Below are 17,986 nucleotides of genomic sequence, written 5' to 3'. Positions count from 1 at the left end.
CAACACAACTTTTTTCCACTGTTCAGTCGTCCGATGTTTACGCTCCTTACACCAAGCGAGGCGTCATTTGGCATATACCGGAGTGATGTGAGCCTTAGGAGCAGCCGCTTGACCATGAAATCCAAGTTCTCTCACCTCCTGCCGAACTGTCATAGTACTTGCGGTGGATCCTGATGCAGTTTGAAATTCCTATGTGATGGTCTGGATAGATGTTTGCTCTTACATAGTGCGACTCCCTTCAACAGTTGGCGGTTTCTGCCTGTCAACAGACGAGGTCGGCCTGTACGGATTTGTGCTGTACCTGTCCCTTCACGTTTTCAGTTCAGTATCACATTGGAAACAGTGGACCTGGCGATGTTTAGGAGTTTGGAAATCTCGCGTACAGACGTATGACACAAGTGACACCCAATCACCTGACCACGTTCGAAGTCCGTGAGTTCCGCGGAGCGGCCCATTCTGCTATCTCACGATGTCTAATGACTAGTGAGGCCGCTGATACGGAGTACCTGGCATTAGGTGGCAGCATAATATCAAAAGCGTTTGTTTTTGGGGGTGTCCGGATACTTTTGATCACACAGTGTACCTTCATTAATATTTCAGCTGTACATCTTCTAGTAGTAGCTATTGTAGTTTTGGTGTATTTAGCTCTCGCTCTCTCTCTTCCTGTTTCAGTGTGTGTGTGTGTGTGTGTGTTAGGGCTACCAACTTCTATAATTAACCCAAAGACATCAATGGTAACTCCAAATTTTTATGCAGAGAAGTTCCACTTTTATTAAGGGAAGGACCTGCTCGGTGTAGCAGTCATAACATTTACGTTAATCTGTTCAGAGTAAAATATTTACCAATAACTTTAAATGTAAATACCAAACAGCTTGTTGACACACTTACAAAACGTTGATAATGTTAAACAAAGACCACTATCACATGTCATTGCATCATGTGGCTGATATCTGACAAAATCGCGTTCACCTTTTCTTTAGTCAACAATTAATCATTCGTAAGACTTGCAACAATAAGTTCGCCGCGGTATGAGTCGTCTTGTCTCTGTCCGTGCTGCTCCCCCCCCCCCCACCGCCCCTCCACAGCCCATCGGGCAAGGGGGTGTGTGTGTCGTCCTTAGCGTAAGTTAGTTTAAGTTAGATTAAATAGTGTACAAGCTTAGCGGCCTATGACCTCAGCAGTTTGGTCCCATAAGACCTTACCACAAATTTCCAATTTTTCCAATTATTTCGCTTTCAGGGAAGTGTTAATGACACTTGCTACGCATGGTTGTTTAGTTTCTTATAGGCAGAAGAGGTAACTGTGGCTAAACGTTGGGTAACGTTGGGGTACTTCAACTGTTGGACGAAAGAATGTTCTAGGAAAGACAGGATAAAAAGCAATATGAATCCCTTCGGAATTAAATAAATAGGAATTGCAGAGTTGCCAAGGTGAAATGGCTGCAAAAAAAGAAACAAAAACAAAAGAAAGGTGAGAAATCGAAAAACAAATGCTCGTCGGAAGAACTGATTCAGCGAATAGAAAAGTCAAAAGAACCGTCAGTGAAATTATAAGCAGGTGCAGCAACATTAAGCGTGCAATGGGAATTCCAATTTTTAACGTTAAGGTGGAAAACTATACTTCGAAACATGCGTTTATTATGCAACAAGTACTTTACAGTGTTTCTCAGCATGTAGCGGTAACAGCTATTTCTCTCTTTCTGTCGACGTTCACCTCGTTGCGTGCGAGTTTTGTTTCTTTAAGCTGCTTAAGCTTCCATTAGCAAATACTCAGCCAACTGCGTAGTGCCACTTAATCCCTTTGTGCTCCGGCCTTCGCGAAACTTTCCCCGCTCCGAGCCCGGAAAACAACGAACAGAACGTTCTGCTCCCGTTGAGTACCGTTGCTGCGATCCGGAGGCGGCCAACTTTGTAAGCAGTTTACCGCCTGCCCCCTGGCGGAAAACAAAGTATCTCGGACCAGGGATTCGGTGTTGTTCTTACCTGGGCAATTAACACTTCTCAGACGTGCTCCACCCCTCCTCCGAGCCAATATTTGTCTGCTTTCCGCCTTTTTTCTCTAATAGAACGCAGAAGCATTTATACGAAGTAGTATGTTTTACTGGGAATTCATCGTCGTTGTAGGTCTGACAGATAGGCAGCGATTATACGAACCTTTTCTTTGTCCAATATAATACCAGAAGGCGATTACCCCTTTTATCAAGTTAGTTCACAGCCTAGCAGGAGAAGGTTCTGCTGAAATGTGTAATATACTACGTTGAGTTTTTGTTATGGCATTCAGTCAGAGGACTGGATTCAGGAAAGACTCCATGCAAATGTCCCCTGTGCAAATCTATTCGCCTCTGCATCCATCTCAATCTGCGTACTGCACGGTCCAGTAGCATTCCTGTGACCACATGTCAGATAAAGATAATTCGCAGCACAGACACGTAGAAAGAAAATAAAGTTCTTCAAGTACCAGGAGAGATGTACAGCTGTGCAGACTCAAGCGCCATGACGAACTGCGCTAGATTTTACGGTTGAGGACTCATGGCGGGAACAGCAGGATCGAATTGATCCCAGATTCTCGATTGGGTTTTAAACCGAGGGGACTCGTGGCCGAGATAGTGCAATAAACACATCCTGGTTCTCTTAGGACCGCGCAGCACCCTGCGAACTGTCCGATTCGTTGCATTGTTCAGCTGGTAGACGCCATCATGCCCAGGAAAAACAAACATAGTCACCAGGTATAGATTAGATGCTTACTGGTGTTGATCCGTTGTGATGTCTTTTTCTTTTACCAATAGTCTTCTCACTGATTTTACGTGGCCCGTCATCAATTCCCCTCCTTTGCCAAATTTTTCATGTCAAAATGTCAAAGCAGCACCTGCAACATACGTCCCGAATTATTTGCTGAATATATTTCAATCTCTTTCTTCCTCTACAGTTTTTACCCTCTACAGTTCCATCTAGTATCATCGAAGTTATTCCGCGATGTCTTACACATGTCCTATCAAAAAAAAAAAAAAAAAAAAAATACAAATGGCTCTGAGCACTATGGGACTTAACATCTGAGGTCATCAGTCCCCTAGAACTTAGAACTACTTAAACCTAACGACATCACACACATCCATGCCCGAGGCAGGATTCGAACCTGCGACCGTAGCGGTCACGCGGTTCCAGACTGAAGCGCCTAGAACCGCACGGCCACACCGGCCGGCACATGTCCTATCATCCTGTCCCTTATCTTGTCAGTGTTTTCCACACATTCCTCTCCTCGCCGATTCTGCGGAGTACCACCTCATTTCTTATATTGTCATTGCACCTAATATTCAATTTCCTTCTAATTTTTCGATTCTTTTCTGTTCCGGTTTCCCCACAGTTCACATTTCACTCCCAACCAATACTGTGCTTCAAATGTACAGTCTCAGAAGTTTCTTCTTCATATGAAATGATCGTGGTGCATTTTTGGCGGGGAGATCCCTTTCGGGGAAATTTGGCCGCTGGGTTGCAAGTCTTCTTTTAGGTGACGCCGCATTGGGCGACCTTTGCGTTGGTGATGATGAGATGATGATGAGGACAACACAATACCCAGTCCACGAGTGGAAATCAAACACGGGCCCACTGCATGGTACGCAAATAAGTTACCACTCAGCTAAGGAGGCGGACTCTTCTTCATATGAAGGCATATGTTTCATACCAGTTGACTTTTCTTGGCTAAGAATACCTTTTTGTGAGTGCTTTTCTGCCTTTTATGTTCTCCTTACCCCATCCGTCGTGAGTTACTTTGCAGGATAGGCAGAAAAATTCCTTAACTTCATCTACATCGTAATCACAGATTCTGTTGTCAAGTTTCTCACTGTTCTCATGTCTGCCACTTCTCAAGGCTTTCGTTTTTCTTCGATTTACTCTCAATCCATATTCTGATACTCATCACACTGCTGCTTTCAGTCTGCAGATCCTGTAATTCTTCTTCACTTTCACCGAGAGTAGCAATGTCATCAGCGAAACTTATCGTTAATATCCTTTCACAATGAATTTTAATTTCACTCTTGAGCCTTTGTTTTATTTCCATCATTGCTTCTTCGATGGATAGATTGCACAGTATGGGTGAAAGACTACACCCCTGTCTTACACTCTTTCTAATCCGAGCACTTCGTTCTTAGTCTTCTGCCCTTATTCTTCCCTCTTGGCTGTCGTACATATTGTATATTACCCATCTTTCCCTACAGCTTCCCTGTTTTTCTCAGCATTTCGAACCTCCTGCAACATTTGAGATTTCAGAACGCTTTTTTCAGGTCGACAGATCCTATGAACGTGTCTTGGTTTTTCTCAGCCTTACTTCCATTATCAAACGGGACATCAGAACTCTCCATTGTGTTTTCTTTTCTAAAGCTAAACTGATAGCTGTTTGTCTTCTGTATATTATTCTTGTCAGAAACTTCCATACTTGAGCTGTTAGGCTCATTATGCGATAATTCTCGCACTTGGTGACACTTCCTACCTTCGGAACTGTGTGGATGATGTTTATCCGAAAGCCTGAGGGAATATCGCCAGTCTCGTACATTCTACACACCAGTGTAAATACTTGTTTTACTGCCACTTCCCACAAGAATTTTAGAACTTACATCTGAATGCTGTCTGCCCTTTCTGTCTTATTTGGGTTTAAGTCTTCCAAAGGTATTTTAAATTTTCCTACTAGGACTGGTTTTCTACATCTTTACCATTGGCTCCTGTTTGCTCTTATGTCACATCATCAAACACGCCTCCCCCCGTCTCATGGAGGCCTTTAGTGTACTCCCTAAACTTGCAAAATATAGGGATAAAAATTAAACTCTCAATGAATAGACAACTTGCACACTGAAACTCGCCCACTAACGGTACGTTTAGCGGCTCATTTCCTAAAGTTGTTTTGCTACCATGGCCTTACGTAATTCGACTACATTTCATTACATTCGTTTCAGTTTTACTGCTGTTCCTATATTAAGTTACTTCCATGACACTTTCCAACCCGTTCAGGTGATCTTTTACCTGACAGATTTATAATGTCACTGTCAAGCATTTAATTTCTGATTTCTTTGTACTATATACATTAATTGGTTCAAATGGCTCTGAGCACTATGGGACTCAACTGCTGAGGTCATTAGTCCCCTAGAACTTAGAACTAGTTAAACCTAACTAACCTAACTAACCTAAGGACAGCACAAACATCCATGCCCGAGGCAGGATTCGAACCTGCGACCGTAGCGGTCTTGCGGATCCAGACTGCAGCGCCTTTAACCGCACGGCCATTTCGGCCGGCCTATACATTAATTATTTTCCAAGATTCTCTTTTAGTACCATATTATTTGCTCGCTGTACAGGTGGAATATTAGGCTAGAATTCTCTCACTAACTTCCCTATTGGTGCCCACTTTCATGTTCTTAGACTCTTTCAACGACTGCCTGGTTTATGAAGGTGCGTCATGAAAGATGAATCAGTGTTTCGAAGTCTTTAATAACAAAATTAGAAATTTGCAAATCGGAAAACCAAGTAGGCCATCTTCAGCTGCTATGAGTGGCATTTTATGAACAAGTGTTCCTACGTTGTCATAAAAAAGTGATTTTGTCAAAATCTTCCGAAGTCACAGACGACCTAGACCGTTGGACTATCTGGCGCTTTTACAGAATTACGTAGTTTGTGACACACGGCGTTAACAACATTTACGTATTCTCAGATGTTTGCACGTACGAGAGCGGATATTTGCGAAACAATAATGTTCAAGTTTGAATCACCTGACTTCTGTGATTTGATGTTGTAAATAACACAATTGTAAATAACATCATTCTCAATAGCAGTAAATAGTTGTTAAGGAATCAAACGGAGCTCATCAAACAGAAAGGAAGAATATTTTCGCTATAGCCCTAAAAGAGTCAAAAAACTTTTTTGATACAACTCTCCATGCTACTCTGTCCTGTGCGAACCTCTTCATCTCCGAATAACTACTGTAGTTACATGATTCTGTATCTGCTTACTGTATTCATGTATACATATTTGACCAAACTGCTGAAAAAATTACACTGTCTTCATTTTTTTATTACAGCTTATCAATGTCAATTATGTTGTCAGTGAATTCATACATTACTCTGCATTACATTGTCCAGCTGTGGACTTAATTACTATTATGAATGCGGTTATAGTTTTCTTTTAATTAATAGACTTCTTACTGTTTGATCTCCCGTCAAACTGTATCTATTTCGGTTCAAATCCCAAATATTCTGTATTACACTCAACGTTACAGTACGTCTTGCAGTTGTATACTTCGTCCAGTACTACACTTAGTTATGCTATTACACACCACACACACACACACACACACACACACACACACACACACACACACACATATATATATATATATATATATATATATATATATATATATATATATATATATAAAGTGTTTGTGTGTACGTTAATGAGAGGGGGAGAGAGAGGGCGTGGGGGAGGAGGAAGAAACAGATGGTATTGTCGCAGGGAGAAAGGAAGAGAAGGAGGGTAACAACTTTTCCCAGAATACGGGAAAATTTCACTAATACTAATATTCAGGAACATTGGTGTACTTTGTGTGGATGCCAATGCCGTGCGTAAAATGGATCGTCACCACTACACAGTCTGCCCTCTATGCGGCTTTTTTCTACTGCGGTTGAAGCAGATAAATTTAATTAAAATTTTTGCACAAACAAGTGCCGGTAAGAGGGGGAGTAAAGTTTTAACTCGATAATATCGCGCAACCACAGTCTGTGCTGGTCGAGAGCTGCCTCTCTGGAAATCAACACTCATAATGTCGCTCCGAGAGCTGGTGGGTGGCATCGAAGGGAAAGAGAAAGTCACATCTGCGTGCTTGCTTGAGTAAATTCCGCCTCTTGTACACGTGCCGGAAGAGCGAGCTATTTGACATTTCACCAGCGAGTCTACGCAGTCGCATTAATTAACGTGTTGTATAATGAACGTAGGATTTGTTTGACGTGTTAGTACTGCGACAGCCATCTTGCGCTGGGCTGGGACGCTAAGGTAATCTTTTCTCTAGAACATCACTTCACAGCGCATTACTCTGACTCATGAGAATCATTTTTAAGAGATTTAAAATTTACTATTTGGGGATTTTTCGTGTCTTCATTTAGCAGTGTACTGTTTAGGTCTGAAGACCTTTAACATCATGCTTGACAGGCCTTGCCCTTTTTTAACACAATGTCACGTTTTTCCGGATTGTACGCAATACTGAATCTCATTGACTTATCAGTCAGCTGAGGACTCTTACTCATCTACCTCTACCTTATGCATGACGTTTTACTGTGAAGAGGGTGGTAAATCATGTACCCTTATAATTTCCTCATTTCTCTTTTCCATTTGTGTATCAGCTTTGGCTGAATGAGTGTCGGTTAGTCTTCATATTAACTCGATTTCTCGAAAGTTTCATGTTCCATGGATCATTTATACGATTAATTTTAGTGACGCGGAACTAGTCACTTCACATTCTCATTGCACATTCATATGGAAATAGGGCTACATTCTGAACATTGATAGGTGTTCTTAATACAGTTTTAAACGGTAATTTCTACTCAGCAACTTTTACACATTACAAGAAAAGAAATTCTTCTACGGAAAAGAAGCTGCAAAGGAAACAATTTCTCAGTTGTTGTTTTTTTTTCAAATTCTGCTGTCAGTCACATTTTACATAGCTTAATAAGTGATCACAAATTTTAATGTCAGCAGTGTGCAGCACTTTTTGTGTTACAGATAACGTTAACGTTGAGTACTGATTTACACTTTTCTTCTGGTATTGTAGTTACGTACACACTGCTCTTTCTGAACATAACAAACTTTGTAAGGAAATAACTGTGACGCGAGGCAACAGTTAGAGCGACTAACTTCTTAAATAGACATCTGTAAGGTGATCGTGGGTGAGCTCCACATAATATTCTCACATCACATTTTTGAGTCATGAACACTCCCCTTATTACAGATAAGTAGAGATACCTGAGTGTTATTCCATACGGCATTATTCAATGATAATACACAAACTATGTCAACATACTGATTTCTCTCTCCACAATATTTACAACCATTCGATGTGCAAATGTGGTTTCGCTTAGTTGATTTAGTACTTCCAAAATGTGACTTTTCCGTTTTAAATTCGGTAGAATTTTCCCCCTCCTAGTTGTTTGTTGCTTAATAATTAATCACCATGTGTTACACTTAACGTTGTTGTAATACTTGTAAATGTGCAAAACAGAACGTGTTGTGTCTTTTTGAAATCGAGAGAGAGACCATTCGCCGAAAACAAGTCAGTAACACATTAAACAATATTATTTAGAAATTTTTATGGTCCTGTATGTATGTTTGGATTGTATACGGTACAAATAGTTAGCAAAACGAATTAAAGCTGCTTGTTGCATATTAGGCGGAAGGTCAAACACGTATATGACAAACAATTTTTGCCTACTATATGGATTTTCTGAACAGCACAAGTGATTTTTTTCCGAGTCTGAAGAATCTCCTCTGCTTACTTTTGTTGAATTAACATCTATTACTTTCTGTACTCCTTTGGCTTGATATGTTGTTATTCACTGGATTGGCTAAATCGTCAGTTCCATAAAACATTAGTTTACCCAGAAGAGTATTAAGATTCACATAATCACATGCCCTAGATAGGTCACAGAACACGCCAACTGATGCTTTTTTGTCATTTAAACCCGTAAAATTTGAGCAGTGAATGTGTTAACAAAATTCTCAGTTGAAAACCTCTTCTGAAAAACAAGTTGTGATTTATAGAGGATTTTAGGGTTTCTCAGGGGGAATTTTACTGTACAATACACTTCCCTCTCAAAAGTCTTCTAAAACAATGTCAGTACCGAAACGGGTCGGTAGTTTTTAATATGTCTCTAATCATCTTTCTTATTTAGTGGTTTAGCATCGGCATATTTTAATCTCTCTTGAAAAATGTCTTCAGTCATTGATGTATTACATATTTCAGACAAGACAATGCACAGTATTCGAGAGCATGTCTCTAGTACTGTATTGGAAACGTTCAGGTGAGCTGTTAGTTTTGGGAGAATAGATGATTTCCTTAATTTCTGAGGGAGACTTGCGTGCGACGTCCATATGACTGAATTTTGTTTAAGTTGGTATTCAACACATTCGTTTCATTTTTCTGTTTGTCTGTTTGTCCATATACATTGAACTATGTTTAAGAAATGATTATTCTATATATACCTGCTATCCGTGATTGATGTTTTACTACCTTTCCAATTAAATTAATACTGATGTTATCCTGTTTTGTGGCTTGCTGTGCTGCCCTGTTTTTGCTACATTCCATGTAGCATCTTTCTTTATTTTTAACATCTTTTACCACTAATTTTGAGAGAATATTTGTTCTACGCAAATACTGCACGATGCATTTTCGTTTCCGTTTCACTAGATACGTTAATCTCTCTAGTGATCTGTGGCTTTTAAGTCGCCGTTTAATGTCATTCCTGATTAACTCTTTGGAGCACGGTGGTATACATAGTATACCACCTTTTGAAAATTTTCTTGGCTCTTTGCACAGTGGTTTAACTGCACGACCACCACTCTAATATGCTCACCTAGTTCTCTACTTATCAGACAGATGGCACTCACTGCCTATAAGGAATCAGTTCCCGCCAAGAATTGCATAGATTACAACTGTGAAAGCTGCGTGCTGAGTTGTGCATGGTTTTTGCGTGTGAATAGTGGTTTATAACGAATTTCTTGTTGCGCCTGTGTTTTTTCCATATCTTGGACGTCACAGCTACGGTATGAACCCATGTATACATTCATATGCACAATCTTCCGTTATTTATATACAATTTATTTTGGTGGTATATTATTTGTACCACCGTGCATGTAGCAGTATTCTATTGCATTTCGTTTCCTAGTATAAAATTCGAAATCCTCCGCTACAAAGTTTAGTTTTTAATTGTGTTGTGACTTATTTTAGCTCTTTCTCCATTTTGTTTTGCTTACGTATTCTTTACTTGGATTCAGGCTGTTGTTTGAAAATGAAAATGTCAAGAAGAGGCTTACGAGATGAAGAAATCGAACGATTATTGTGTGAAATTCCATCAGACGAGGATTCCACTGTTGACACCACAGATGACGAATCTGATTATGAAGCAAGCATTGTTGCGGAGGCTATTGTGTCGTCTGAAGGCGAAGTTTCAGAGAGCGAGGAAGAAAGTGAGTCCACTCCGCCAAAACGCGCTGCTGACACAGCGCCAACTTGGGGACAACAATTCAATGCTACCTCAGGAATGCAGTTCGACAGTGAATCAGGACCAAGTGCTTTTATTAGGGACATTGATGATCCAGAACCTATCGATATATTCGAAAAAATATTTCCAAAAGAGCTAGTTCAGCTAATCGTTTTCCAAACAAATTTATATGCGACGCAATCTGGCAAGTCTTTCACTCCAACAACTGACAATGAAATACGAACTTTCCTGGGAATCAACATTTTGATGGGTATAAAGCGTATGCCAGCATACAGAGACTACTGGTCTAGTGCCCCAGAACTTCATGATCGTTATATTGCATCTCTGATGGCAGTAAATCGGTTTGGATGGTTACTGAGGAACATTCATCTGAATGATAACACATTGCATCCAGAAAAAGGACACCCAGGTTATGACAAACTGTACAAGCTGCGACCAGTGATCAAGATACTATCTGAATCTTTTTCCAAGTGTTACCAACCCAGCAAACACCTAGCAATTGATGAGTCAATGATCAAATTCAAAGGCCGCAACAGTATGAAACAATACATGAGAGATAAACCCATAAAGCGTGGTTACAAAGTGTGGATGCTGTGTGACAAGACCTCTTACAACTTGAAATTTGATATTTACACCGGAAAAGTAGGTGACACAGTGCAAACAGGCCTTGGGGAGCATGTAGTGCTGAGTTTGTCCTCTGAACTCGTAAATAAAGGCCATTATCTTTATTTCGACAACTATTTCAATAGCTATAACTTGTTGGCTGGTTTACAGCAGAGAAACATATATGCCTGTGGGACAGTTCAACCAACAAGGAAACATTTACCCAAATTAAAAACAGACAAAGAATTAAGCAGAGGTGAATTTGACTGGAGGGTCAGCAACTGTGGCATCCTCTACTTGAAGTGGAAAGATAAGAGAGCTGTTCATCTCCTTTCAAATTTTCACAGTCCTGAAGTTACTACAGTGACTCGCCGTGAAAGAGATGGTTCACGCATAGAGCTACCTTGTCCTCAAGCAGTGATGGATTACAATGCACACATGAACAATGTCGACAAGTTCGACCAACTGAAAAAATCATATGAAATAAGCCGGAGAAGTAAAAAGTGGTGGCACCGAATATTCTTTCACCTGCTTGATGTCAGTATCGTCAACAGCTATATAATTTGGAAGGAACTAGGCGATAGAGAAAAAATGACTGCCAAAGTCTTCAGGATGAGTATCCTGCAAAGCTTAGTAACCCAGAAAACACCATTGAGGCCATCTAGACTTCATGAGAGTCAAGTCCACGTAAAGAAAAACAAGCCATATGTTTCCTCACGCCAGCGTCTCGACAATTCATCCCACCAGCCAGAGCGTACTACCGCCAGACGTTGTGCGAAATGCAGTACAAAAAAGAAGCAAGTGCGCACTTTCTGGATGTGCGCTGAATGCAAAGTGCCTTTGTGCCTTAGCAAAACAAAAAGGTGCTTTCAAGATTTTCACAAAAAGGAATAAGAAACATATTTTATTTGTAAGGTTTGTAATTTGATTTTGTATTGTAAATGACCAATTGCCAGAAATAAAATTATTTTACATTAATTATACTAATTATTACTGCTTAGAGTAGAATTTAAAGGTGAGTTACAAGCACAAACCAAGATATCTCAAAAACTTTAGGTACGGCCCTAAGTGGCATGGTGGTATATTATATATACCACCATCTAAAACCAAAATCAATACAATAAAAAATTTTAATTCATGTTTTCCTTTATTAGCAACCCCACCAGACATAGAAAATGCATGTTTTATTAAAAAATTAATTAAACATAAAATCTGTGCATCAAAGAGTTAACATACGCAGAAAGTTATTTCCAAATAATGAAACGAATTGGTCATGGAATAGATTAAATTTTATGTAAACATTTCGTTCATTATAAATTTCGTCCTAGAGCCTCACTTGTAAACTATTCTTAAATATGTTTGTCCTGGAATCATTTTACTCTGATTTCCACTGAAGCGTGGTTGTTTTTGAAGAGATCGCTCTCAGAAATTCAACTCTAATCTTGAAAGTTACGTGTTAAACAGTCAGTTACAATTTTCAGCAGGTTTATCACTTTGTTCCTCAAATGAGCTATTGCTGAAGCTGTACTGGTCTTCTGTACCAAGGATCCATTAGGAGCAATTTCGTTAGGTGGGATAGTGTTTGAAGCCCACGGGAAGCCGTGTTTGTGGTTCCGATAGAACGGGCCAATCTCAGCGCTCACACCATCCAGGGTCTCTGGGTAGTTCAAGTGGTGGTGCTATGCTGTTCACGGGGTGAGATAGCTTATACTGTTAAACTGAGTCGATTGCTGCGTTTGCTAATTGGTGAGGAAATTCATGTTATTGGGGTTATCCGTAGGCATTGCTTGTTTTCAACCTGATTCAATTACGTGGTAGTGAGGTATTTATATTTCATGGTAAAATTTTCACTGATCTACGTAACGCGAAGTTTCTGAAGGCCGCAAGAGGAAACGTGTCGTTGCTACTTCATTACCCAACGAAGTCTATAGTCACGAATGGATACAGGATCCGAATTTACCGATTCAGTCTGAAGAGCAGTTCAGTCTTCCATTTAATTTATCGAAATGAATACCCCTGGCTGCATGCAGGCGTTGATGTAGGTCAACGGGGGCAGTTGAAAAAGTGTGCCCCGACCGGGACTCGAACCCGGAATCTCTTGCTTATATGGCACACGCTCTATCCATCTAAACCACCGAGGACGGTGAGGATAATGCGACTGCAGGAACTTATCTGTGGCACGCCTCCCGTGAGACGCACGTTTCCAGTTTATTGTCCTGCACTATATTCATAGTGCCCCTGCCCATTATACTCATTGACATGGCCATTTCTACAGTAATATTTTTTCTGCTTGAGCTTTGTCATGTTTAGGTGTAAGTTATTGCATTTGCTGCTGCTGATTGCCATGCATAGTGCTACTGATTTTCACTTTGTATTACTCTGTTAAGCCAGTTTTACTACTGATTTATTTTTCCTGTTGCTGCACATTGGCTCATATTAGTTGTAATGTTGCATTTGCTCTGCTAATTTATATATACCGCTGCATGCTTTGCCAATTTGCATTTCTTTGTCATTGCTGTTTGTGTTAATTGTTTTGTGCTACTGCATTGCCTCGTCCCTTAGTTTAATATCTGAGCTCAGTAGATTTAGGTTAGCTTAAGAGGGGGTACAGTATACAAGAAACTAACTATGATGAATTGGAAGAAATGCATTGAGAAGCTATAAGAAAAAGGTTCTGCCAAAAAAGTACCTTGAAAGAGGATATGAACAAAAAAAGTAGGGTTTAGGTACAACATGTTTAGGTAGGATTTTCTTGGAAATAAATGATGAGGTAAGATAATGGAAAATAAATAATGAGGTAAGAAATATGTGAACATATAAATACAGAAAGCATGCTTGGATAGGATTTTTTTGGTGGCAACAAATGTTGAAATAAGACAAAAGATCTATGGAATGAAGTTTTGGGTTGGACTGCAGTACCAAATGTTACACTGAAAACAAAGCCTGTCCTTTCCTCCTGTGTTATTCTGCTATGTGTTTGTGTACTCTTGTGTATTTGTGTTTTTCCTGTCCTTATGTGTTTAGCTAATAAGATTTACGTTGTAGAAATTTTCTGATAATATGTTATTTACTTTGTAAGGATGTTTAGACATTATTAATTCTGTTCTGTTTCAATGCTCATGTGTGAAATTAATGTTTCGAAAACTATTCTCATTATTTTATATATTTACTTATGTCATAACTCCTGTAACACTGATGTATATGTTTATTTCTATTCTTTTGTAAAGCCTGTATTACTACAAATCTTATCTGTACTGTTATGTTTATATTGATGTATTTTGTACATTTGTAATTGCATTCTTATGTTGTAAATTTATAATTGTATAGACACCAGTTCGTCAAATTAGGTATCATTTCACTGCACACGTTTCTGTTGGTCATAGTATATGCACAATATGTCAGAAGTTGGGACTCTTAGTGTTTGCACGTGTTTTAATAATTCAGCAAGGGACTGGTTAACAGCATTGCTGGTTCTAAGGACAATTCCAAAAACTTTGTGAGTTCACAAGTGGTGGTTTATGGACTTGCTATATTCTCCACAAGACTCTTCGATCATTCCAGAATGATATTTTCACTCTGCAGCGGAGTGTGCGCTGATATGAAACTTCCTGGCAGATTAAAACTGTGTGCCCGACCGAGACTCGAACTCGGGACCTTTGCCTTTTGCGGGCAAGTGCTCTACCATCTGAGCTACCGAAGCACGACTCACGCCCGGTCTCACAGCTTTGGAAGGTAGGAGACGAGATACTGGCAGAGGTAAAGCAGTGAGACCGGGCGTGAGTCGTGCTTCGGTAGCTCAGATTGTAGAGCACTTGCCCGCGAAAAGCAAAGGTCCCGAGTTCGAGTCTCGGTCGGGCACACAGTTTTAATCTGCCAGGAAGTTTCTCTTCGATGGTGATTATGCACCTGCACAGTCGCAACAGATGGCTGCTGGCCGTCTCTACAAGGACTACAGTGGGTCTGAATCTTTGATGGCCCACCAATACTACTATTTCTACAATGACTGCAGTGGGTCTGTTCTGTGATGACCTACCTACGAATATTCTTCAACACTTCGACTGAATCTGCTGTGGGTTTGCTCTGTTGTGGCCCATTACCTGTCTGCATGTCAAGAGTCAGCACTGTCTTTCCGTTGGAAGGACAACACTACTTCTTCAAGACTGCATGGAAATCCACTACTTCCTTTACTGCTCAGACTTGGAGGGAAAAAAACACTGCAATTTTACTGTGATGAATGATCAGGACTGTCTTTATGGACTGTGAGAAAATTTTAGCTTTTGACCAACATTGTATCAATAAGTGTGTGCATTTGATATTTTTGTTATTGTAATTATGAAAAATTTTATCAAATCATTATTTCCCACTGCCCAAAACAATTTTTTGTGGGGAACATGGGGGCTATGTAAGTAGGCTGTTTAGGTTTTCTTATTGGTAACGCCACGTAGCACTCTGTATGAAATTCACTGGCTGTGCTGTGTGCAGTCTGTGGCTGGTTTGCATTGTTGTTGGCTATTGTCGGGTTGGGCAGCTGGATGTTTACAGAGCGTAGCGTTGCGCGGTTGGAGGTGAGCCGCCTGCAGTGGCGGATGTGGGGAAGTGAGATGGCGGATTTTTGAGAGCGAATGATCTGGACGTGTGTCCATCAGAGACAGGACATTTGTAGGAATGGATGTCATGAACTGCTATATATATTATGACTTTTGAACACTATTAAGGTAAATACATTGTTTGTTCTCTATCAAAATCTTTCATTTGCTAACTATGCCTATCAGTAGTTAGTGCCTTCAGTAGTTTGAATCTTTTATTTAGCTGGCAGTAGTGGCGCTCGCTGTTTTGCAGTAGCTTCAGTAACGAAGACTTTTGTGAGTTAAGTGATTTGTGAAAGGTATAGTTTAATGTTAGTCAGGGCCATTCTTTTGTAGGGATTATTGAAAGTCAGATTGCGTTGCGCTAAAAATATTGTGTGTCAGTTTAAGCACAGTGATGTACAATTTCTCTAAGGGGACGTTTCAATATATGTATCTGTAGTTATGGCTCACCAGTCATTTGACCATCTTCTTCTATGCGGATGCACAAACAGTCCCGAACTCTTACGGAATCGGCAAAAAGCCGCGAGTAATGGGTATAATGGGCAGGGACCTATGAATATAGTGCAGGAAAATAAGTTGGCAATGTGCGTCTGAGGGGAGGCGTGCCAGAGATAAGTCCCTGCAGTCGCACTATCATCTGTGCCATCGGTGGCTCAATTGGGTGGAATGTCTTACATGTAAGTAGGAGATCCCGGGGGTCGAGTTCCGGTCGGGGCACGTACTTTCAACTGTCCCCAAAAATGGTTCAAACGGCTCTGATCACTATGCGACTTCATTTCTGAGGTCATCAGTCCCCTATAATTTAGAACTAAATAAACCTAACTAATCTAAGGACATCACACACATCCATGCCCGAGGCACGATTCGAAGCTGCGACCGTGGCGGACGCTCGGCTCCAGACTGTAGCGCCTAGAACCGCACGACCACTCCTGCCGGCCAAACTGTCCCCGCCGACTTACTTCAACGCCTGTATGCAGCTGGGGGTATTCATTTGAATGTAATTTCATTCTAACGAGCTGCATGGTCACCGATGTTATTTGTTCTTTCGGACATGTCCGAAAGAATAGATTGGTGAACCATTCAAGAACCGTCTTCATACCGCTTGAGTGGGCCGTTCCTTGCACCGCTATATGTTCTCAACCTTCCGTGCCTCACGGCTCTCTCTTGTAGCGCGGTGTAATCTCACACGTTACGGTGCACCTTCATCAAACCAAGTGATTGTCACGATTTTCCATTGACAACAACTCGAGACTTTACTCAGCAGAAGTGTGTACTACGAAAATAAGCACGGTACTACTGATATATTTTGAAAGTCTCATGAAGGATTTTACTGGAGGTCAAATGCATGCACAAATTTTTTCCGAAACTAGGGATGTTTCAAGAATCTTACCTTGAGTAATACATTGCAAAATCGGGTTTCTGAACTATGCGTGTCACGATTTTCCATTGACAACAACTCGAGACTTTACTCAGTGGAAGTGTGTACTACGAAAATAAGCACGGTACTACTGATATATTTTGAAAGTCTCATGAAGGATTTTACTGGAGGTCAAATGCATGCACAATTTTTTCCGAAACTAGGGATGTTTCAAGAATCTTACCTTGAGTAATACATTGCAAAATCGGCTTTCTGAACTATGCGTTGTAGGAATAACATTACGAACAACGATACGCACATGCAATCGTTCTACCAGTGTACCCACGGTGACCTTACAAACTATTTAGCGTATTTGTTATTACTATCAACACTTTACACTTTATAGAGCCTTTATAGAGCCTCCCGAATGTTTCCAACTGCGGGCCTGAGCGTCGTCCGTCGAGCATGCAGCGCGGTGTCACCAGGCGGCCCGAACCCCGTTCGAGGCGTTACACGCTTTGCATCAGGCATACGCTTTGGTTCATGTGTTGTATGCAGATCTGGTTGACCTGCCACGTGTTTGTGTGTTGCTGACAAGGAGACCTTACGAATTACCCTTCACCAATTTCATTCACACTGAAACGGTGTGTAGGGCACGAATTGTACTTCAACAAGCGAGGACAGGAAGACCTAACTCTCGACCGTTTTCGAGAAAATCGAATCTGACCATACTTTTTTACTGTCGCTATTAGGCAACCTGTCGGCAGCTGAATCAGTCTGCTTTTAACAGCGGTGAGACGAGGGCAGCTGCTGCGTGTCCCAAGCGGGGCCACACGCGAGTAGTTTGAGTTTACTTTCTCGTCGTTTACAGTTACCACAGGTTTGTTTTTACGTTCAGCGCAATGAGGCGTATTCCTATAGGCAGGAAACGATAGAGATCACTTTTTAACTGGACCATGCCCACCCGAATGCTTCCGAAGTTGAGTAGTTCCTTCGACACTAACTCAGACTGGATCCATCACTCATTGTGAGCATACAGTTTGCACCAGCACGGTTAACATAATTTCTGCACTGACGTGTACGGCCGCATGCACTGATGTGGTCAAGAAATACGGCGATGCCCCTAAGATCAAACACTCTGATGGTCATATGGGAGACGTCAAGGTGGATCACACAGGACTTGGC

This window comes from Schistocerca serialis, chromosome 1 (genome assembly GCF_023864345.2).
Source record: "Schistocerca serialis cubense isolate TAMUIC-IGC-003099 chromosome 1, iqSchSeri2.2, whole genome shotgun sequence".
Taxonomy (NCBI): Eukaryota; Metazoa; Arthropoda; class Insecta; order Orthoptera; family Acrididae; genus Schistocerca; species Schistocerca serialis.
This window is presented reverse-complemented; position numbering follows the sequence as displayed.